This window comes from Juglans regia, chromosome 1 (genome assembly GCF_001411555.2).
Source record: "Juglans regia cultivar Chandler chromosome 1, Walnut 2.0, whole genome shotgun sequence".
Taxonomy (NCBI): Eukaryota; Viridiplantae; Streptophyta; class Magnoliopsida; order Fagales; family Juglandaceae; genus Juglans; species Juglans regia.
In genome coordinates this window covers 43,464,086-43,470,085 of record NC_049901.1, presented here as the reverse complement: position 1 = coordinate 43,470,085, position 6,000 = coordinate 43,464,086, and the positions used below count along the sequence as shown (strand labels likewise).

Genomic DNA, 6,000 nt, shown 5'->3' with positions numbered 1-6,000 from the left:
TGATGTTTTGAGTAAGTAATTATCAATATAGCTCGTCTTTTGTGTCTAATGATATTTGCCTTTTTAATCGAGAGTTTTGGAATGAATCTCAAACTCTACCTCGAATTAATTTAGGCTCAGTTTGGATTTAGAAATACTTTTAATCCATTACATTTTATTATTATAACTTTCACAAAATTTTACATGAAATACAATAAATAATTCAATTTTTTTAAATTTTAAAATAATAATAATATTAAAAAATAATATTTTAATAATATTTTATTCAATTTTCATCTCAACTCACTATCCAAACCTAACCTCATTGTCAAACGGAAAGTATGTCAAACATAAAAGTAATTATTAGGTAGTTTTATAATATAGCCGATGTGATACTCATATCCTATTATAGGATGCCATGCAAGTTAAAATCCATATTTATTAAAGTAATTTTGATTGTATGATATGTTATGATAGGATGAGAGTATTAGATCATTCGTATTTTGAGAATATCTAATAAACTTCTACAATCTAATATTTCTAGTAGGATGATGTTTTTTGGTGGGGGTATGATTATTTTCTCAACAGCTACGGCACCATTGTTGATTGTTGGCAAAGCGTAGTTTATATTTTATGGCTTTACAATATGGTTTTAAATAATTTGTATAAATCAGGTAAAATCAATATCCTTTTCAAGTTTAAGGGTCTGTCATCATTCATTCATCGAATAAACTTACATACATGATCGGATACATTTTAGGATGTCTCCATATCAAACATGACATCATAAATCAAAATAATTGAAACTCTACCAATATTTTTTTTTTTTTGTGATTTGTCTGGTCTGATCTTCAGTCTTACTTGTCTTCAAGTTTAAAAGATTTTTAGTTATCAATAGAAAAGAAATATACTTTGTAACCTTCAATTACAAGAGCTCTTATACTAATTTTTTTACATATGAATTATTAGAACAATCACGTGGGTTCTATATATTTGCCCATAATTGGTTTGTAACTTAGTGGAATTAAAAAGTTGGGTGTAAACAAGATTATTTCAAAGATTAAGTCCTTTTTTTATTTATTCATATTTCAATTTTTTTTTTACAGATATCAGCATAAATGCCTTCAAATGCAGTAGCTTTTAGAATCACGAGAGAATGATATCCATAGCTAATTCAATCATATCGGTTTGTAAAATTTTTCTTTTAAATCTTTTTAGGCCAAATATTTCATTTATAAAATTTGTATAATCTTTCATTAGCTATGATTAATTGAAATGGGAGTAGTTTTGTCCAAAGACATTTGTTTTATGTTTGCATGTTAAGACTATTTAGATCATTTATGAAAAATAGTGAAATAATAGTGAATAGTTTGTGAATAATAGTCTATTATTTATGAATAATAATTTATTCTTTGTGAATAGTAGTGAAGTTCTGTGAGATGGTCTCAGTAGCCAAATGAGTTTTGCTACTCATCATTCCCACACACTATACACTACATTTTATTTTTTATTTATTTTTAAACTTTTTATTTATTTTTTATTTTATTTTATTTTTGATACATTTGGGGGAGGGGGTTTCGAGTTCCAGACCTCAATTTTAGAGGCTGAGGTTATGCCAATCAGGACACATGCCTTTGATAATTTTTTTTTTAATTTAATTCGTCTTAAACTTATTAAATTATTCTACTCATCATCTATATGTTATACATTTGGTAAGAGAAAAAAAAAATATGGTATATGATGTGTGGGGATGAATATAATTTTTCATAATACAAGTGCTTTAGAGCTTCAAATGGCATCAAACCTAATGTAAAATCAAAGATGGAACCTAGAAAAGGGAAATTTTATTCAGACAATGCTAAGGGGCTGCCCAGCTGCACCTACCCCTAGTGTATTTAAATTTTTTTACGTACTTTTTTAACATTCTTAATCATTAAAAACAAAAAATACACAATTTCACTAATAATTAATTCCCTTACCATTAAAAAAAATAAAAAATTAAATATCCGAGCAATAATTTTGATGGGGCAAATATATACTCCATTTTATTCCAACATACTTTAACCTAAGCCTTTCTGTGTACTAATTGTTGTGTGTGCTTTTATTAGAATATGACATTTTGTCTATTTTCTTTAATTATCGAAAATCATGTGAATCAATTGGGAGATGTTTGGATAGTAAGTTGAGATTAGATGATATGATATAAAAATTGAAGAAAATATTATTCGAATATTATTTTTGTTTTAGAATTTGAAAAAATTGAATTGTTTATTATATTTTTTGTGATAATTTTGAAAAGTTATAATAAATAGATGAGACGATATGAGATGAATTAAAATACTCTCTCAATCCAAACAAGGCATTAGAGACCATACTCTTGGCCACTACAAGGTGGCTCCCTGATGTGCACCCACATGATACATCCCATGTATTATACTCTGTTTTTGGATGATACAACCTATATTCTTTTACTTTTGTTTCGATGATATAAACCATAGGATAATGCTAGGGGGATCGATACTTTAACCCCTAGCGTACTGATTAGTTACAAAATGTTTAATTTTTTCAAACATTTTTTAAGAAAAATACACAAATTCACAAATAGTCACTTCCTTAACAATTAAGTAAAAAAATTTTAAAAAATGTCAATCAAAACTATTGGTAGAAGTATCGTTTCATGTATCATTTTCCTAAACCATAACCCATATATTATACCGTTTTTCACATACTAACATTTTATCACGTTGGTTTATTATTCATACAATTTAAAATTGAGAAAAACTTGGGGTCGAATGGGTGACAAAATAATTTTTACACATGCCAATAAGAAACAACCACGTAGGCACTCCCGAAAAATCAGAGATGAGCCCACATGCACAGAACAAATGCTCTCCCTCTCCTTCTTTCTTTCCAAAACTGTTGCGGCGAACACCTCACAGTCAGACTGGTTTCTCATCCTCCTACTCCTTCCTACCTTTTTGGCCTTTTTTTTTTTTTTTTGTTGCCGAGTCTTCAAGGTTTTCCACTTATCACCCATCGTCGAAAGAATACTAGTACTATATTTTCCACCATATGGAGGTTTTAATTTTCGGATGAAAGAATATGGCCAGAGTAGAGTTAACCAGGATGTCAAAAATACCAATGTTACTCTCTGAAATCTGCCTCACTCTCTCCCGTCTCACCATGTCCGTTGCCGACCCATGGCCTTTTTCTTGAACCCTGTCGCCCGTTAGAGAAACACTTCTCCTTCAGTAGAATAGAACATAACAAAAACTTGGATGAAAGCCGATTATTGGCTTTCTGGGAAAGATTTACCAATTTCTGACATAAATTCAATGCTATTTACTCACCTTATTTGTGGCTTCACCGGGATTAACTCTTCAACCTATGAATTATCCATCTTCTCTACCAATGAGTGGAACTTCTCCATCTTCACGGACACTGTCAAACAAAAGAACCCAACGATCACTACCTTTCTTTTCATCGGAGGTGGAATCGTAAAAGCTTTGACTTTTTCATTGATGACCTCTAGCTTTGTGCGAATAAGCTCTTTTATCGACTCTTCCATAAAGATAGCCAGACTCTATGGCTTTCAGGGCCTAGAAGGAGAGGGCGAGCGTTTGTTCTGTGCATGTGGTCTCATCTTTGATTTTTCTAGAGTGCCTACATGGCTATTTCTTATTGGCCTATGTGAAAATTATTTTGGCACCCATCCGGCTCCAAACTTTTCTCTTTAAAATTTGGCCAATTACGCGGTAAAGATCTAAAAATATTAATCTAAACATTCAAAGCAAAAGAAAATGAAAAATGATATTTACAATCCTAGGACATGCAAGCTCCATACACCATTTTTTAAAAAAGTGGATAAATACGTGACCTACACGAATAAATTAATTTTTTAATAATGGATCGTACTATTTTTCAAAAAAAGTGACCGAAACTTGCACACCATAAGACTGTATTTATCATTAGAAAAAATATATTTCACCATTAAAAAATTTTCATTCTTTTTATTTACAAAGTTATCACATTCTATGTCTCTTTCTCAATCTCTCTCTCCTTTATTTATATAGTATCACAAAGTTGTTGTTATTCATCATAATGCTATTAGGCTTACAAAAACTCTATATGCAGTCATTTTGGTGGACAAACTCGGGACGAATCCCTTTGACATGCCAGCTAAAAAAATGAAACGGTGTGTTCTAATATAGGCGGGAGAGAAAAAGAATGCCAAATGAAATGGTGTGCGGAAGACGCCTGACTGATGCGGTGCATTTTGATCTCATTCTCCAATATGATCCAACTTCTGCACAAAAAAACTAACAAGTCCATCAACCGGCATCATAGGGGTGAAGACCGACGCTATCGGCATGGTTTTTTTACCAAAACTGACGTCGACTAATGGAAGTGATTTGCATGGAACAACCGACCGTACTGGTCGATGGGGAGGAGAAATACTGGTTGTATAGACTCCGACGGTTCTCTGTCAGTTTTCGATAGGTTCTCAATCCCCCTAGCGGCGAGGTTCGTATGAGAGAGTAGAGAGAGAGTGAGAGAGAGAATCAGAGAAGAAAAGGAAAGGGGAAGAAGACTATCTCAAATCGAAACGATGCCCTTTGGTTTAAAATCAAACGGCGTTGTTTCACTCATATATTTTTTTAATATGTTATGTATAAAACAACGCCGTTTGGTTTAAGACCAAAAGGCGTCGTTTCACTTATATATTTTTTTGTATACTTTAGGTATAAAACGACGTTATTTCACTTAAATTTAAGTGGAATGGCGTTGTTTTAACTACAATATATATAAAAATATATTTATTTATTTAATCAGTCAGTTTAGCAGTATGGACTAGGTTCAAACTGGAACCGAGCCGGCCGAAGTCGGTTTTATCTATTTTATGTCGTTGGCCGACCGAATCTCCACCAGTTTCGGTCGATTCTTGACTCCGACAGCCGGTCTCTGTTGGCGTAGGTTGGTCCGGCCAGTTCCTATTCACCCCTATGGCACCACCTATGTCTAAGATCTAGTAAACTTGGTGACCGTCTTGGTTCCCTAAAAAACAGCTTGCTTGGCGAGTTCATCGGGCAGCACAAGGTGCACCGCGGTTTGGATCCCCCGAGAGGTGATGGTGGGCTTCTTATTGTATCTCGTGAGCCGGGAAGCCTCTTGAGCGAGCTTCTCGAATATGTCATTAATGAAGCTGTTCATGATCCCCATGGCCTTCCTAGAGATCCCGATATCAGGGTGGACCTTTTTAAGCACCTTGAAGATATAGATCTTGTAGGTCTTGACACTCTTCTTGGTCCACTTCTTCTTCTTGTCTGAGGTGCCAAATCCACCTTCCTTTGGGAGCTTCTTTTTCGTCTTGGGCTTCTTCTCGGCTGGAGCCTTCTCCACAATTGTCGATTTCTTCTCCTCAACGGGCTTTTTCTCGGCATGTTTCTACTCTGTTTTGGGAACCATAAGGAATTAACGGGAGATAAGATTATAAATGTAGAAGAAAAAAATGCAAGTGCGTAACAAAAAATTACAAATTTGCCCAAAATATCAAACTGCAAGTGCGTAACAAAAAATTTCAAGTTTTTGGTCGATATCTCAATCTTGCAAATTACATGTTATATATCTTACATATAAAAAATAAGAAAAAAACACATTGAGAACCTAATGTTTTTTCAGAATACCAAGAATACAGAGCTACAAGTTCTTTAGGAAAAAAAATAAGAGTGAGAGTAGATAGCAACATTATCTGCCTCGTCTTCTTCCTAGAAGTGCAACAGACCTTCAAATTTGACGATTAGGGGATGCATATTGAAGAGGAACGTCATCTACTTGATGCTCCTAGACAATAAAAGTGACGCTACTAGTTTGATTGGAAGAAAGAACCTCATAAACTATGATTGGATCTCATTTTGCACATTGAATAAGGAAGAAACGAAAGAACAATTCGATCTCAGAGGAGCTGGGTTCTCTTCTTCGTGTTTTTATGTTTTCTTCTTCTTCTTCTTCTTTTTTTAATAA

The 6,000-nt window shown here is 33.4% G+C and overlaps 1 pseudogene; it reads right to left on the bottom strand.

The window, feature by feature from the left end:
- Positions 1 to 4,998: 4,998 nt before the first annotated feature.
- Positions 4,999 to 5,445, bottom strand: LOC108995939 (annotated as a pseudogene).
- Between the last annotated feature and the right edge of the window lie 555 nt (positions 5,446 to 6,000).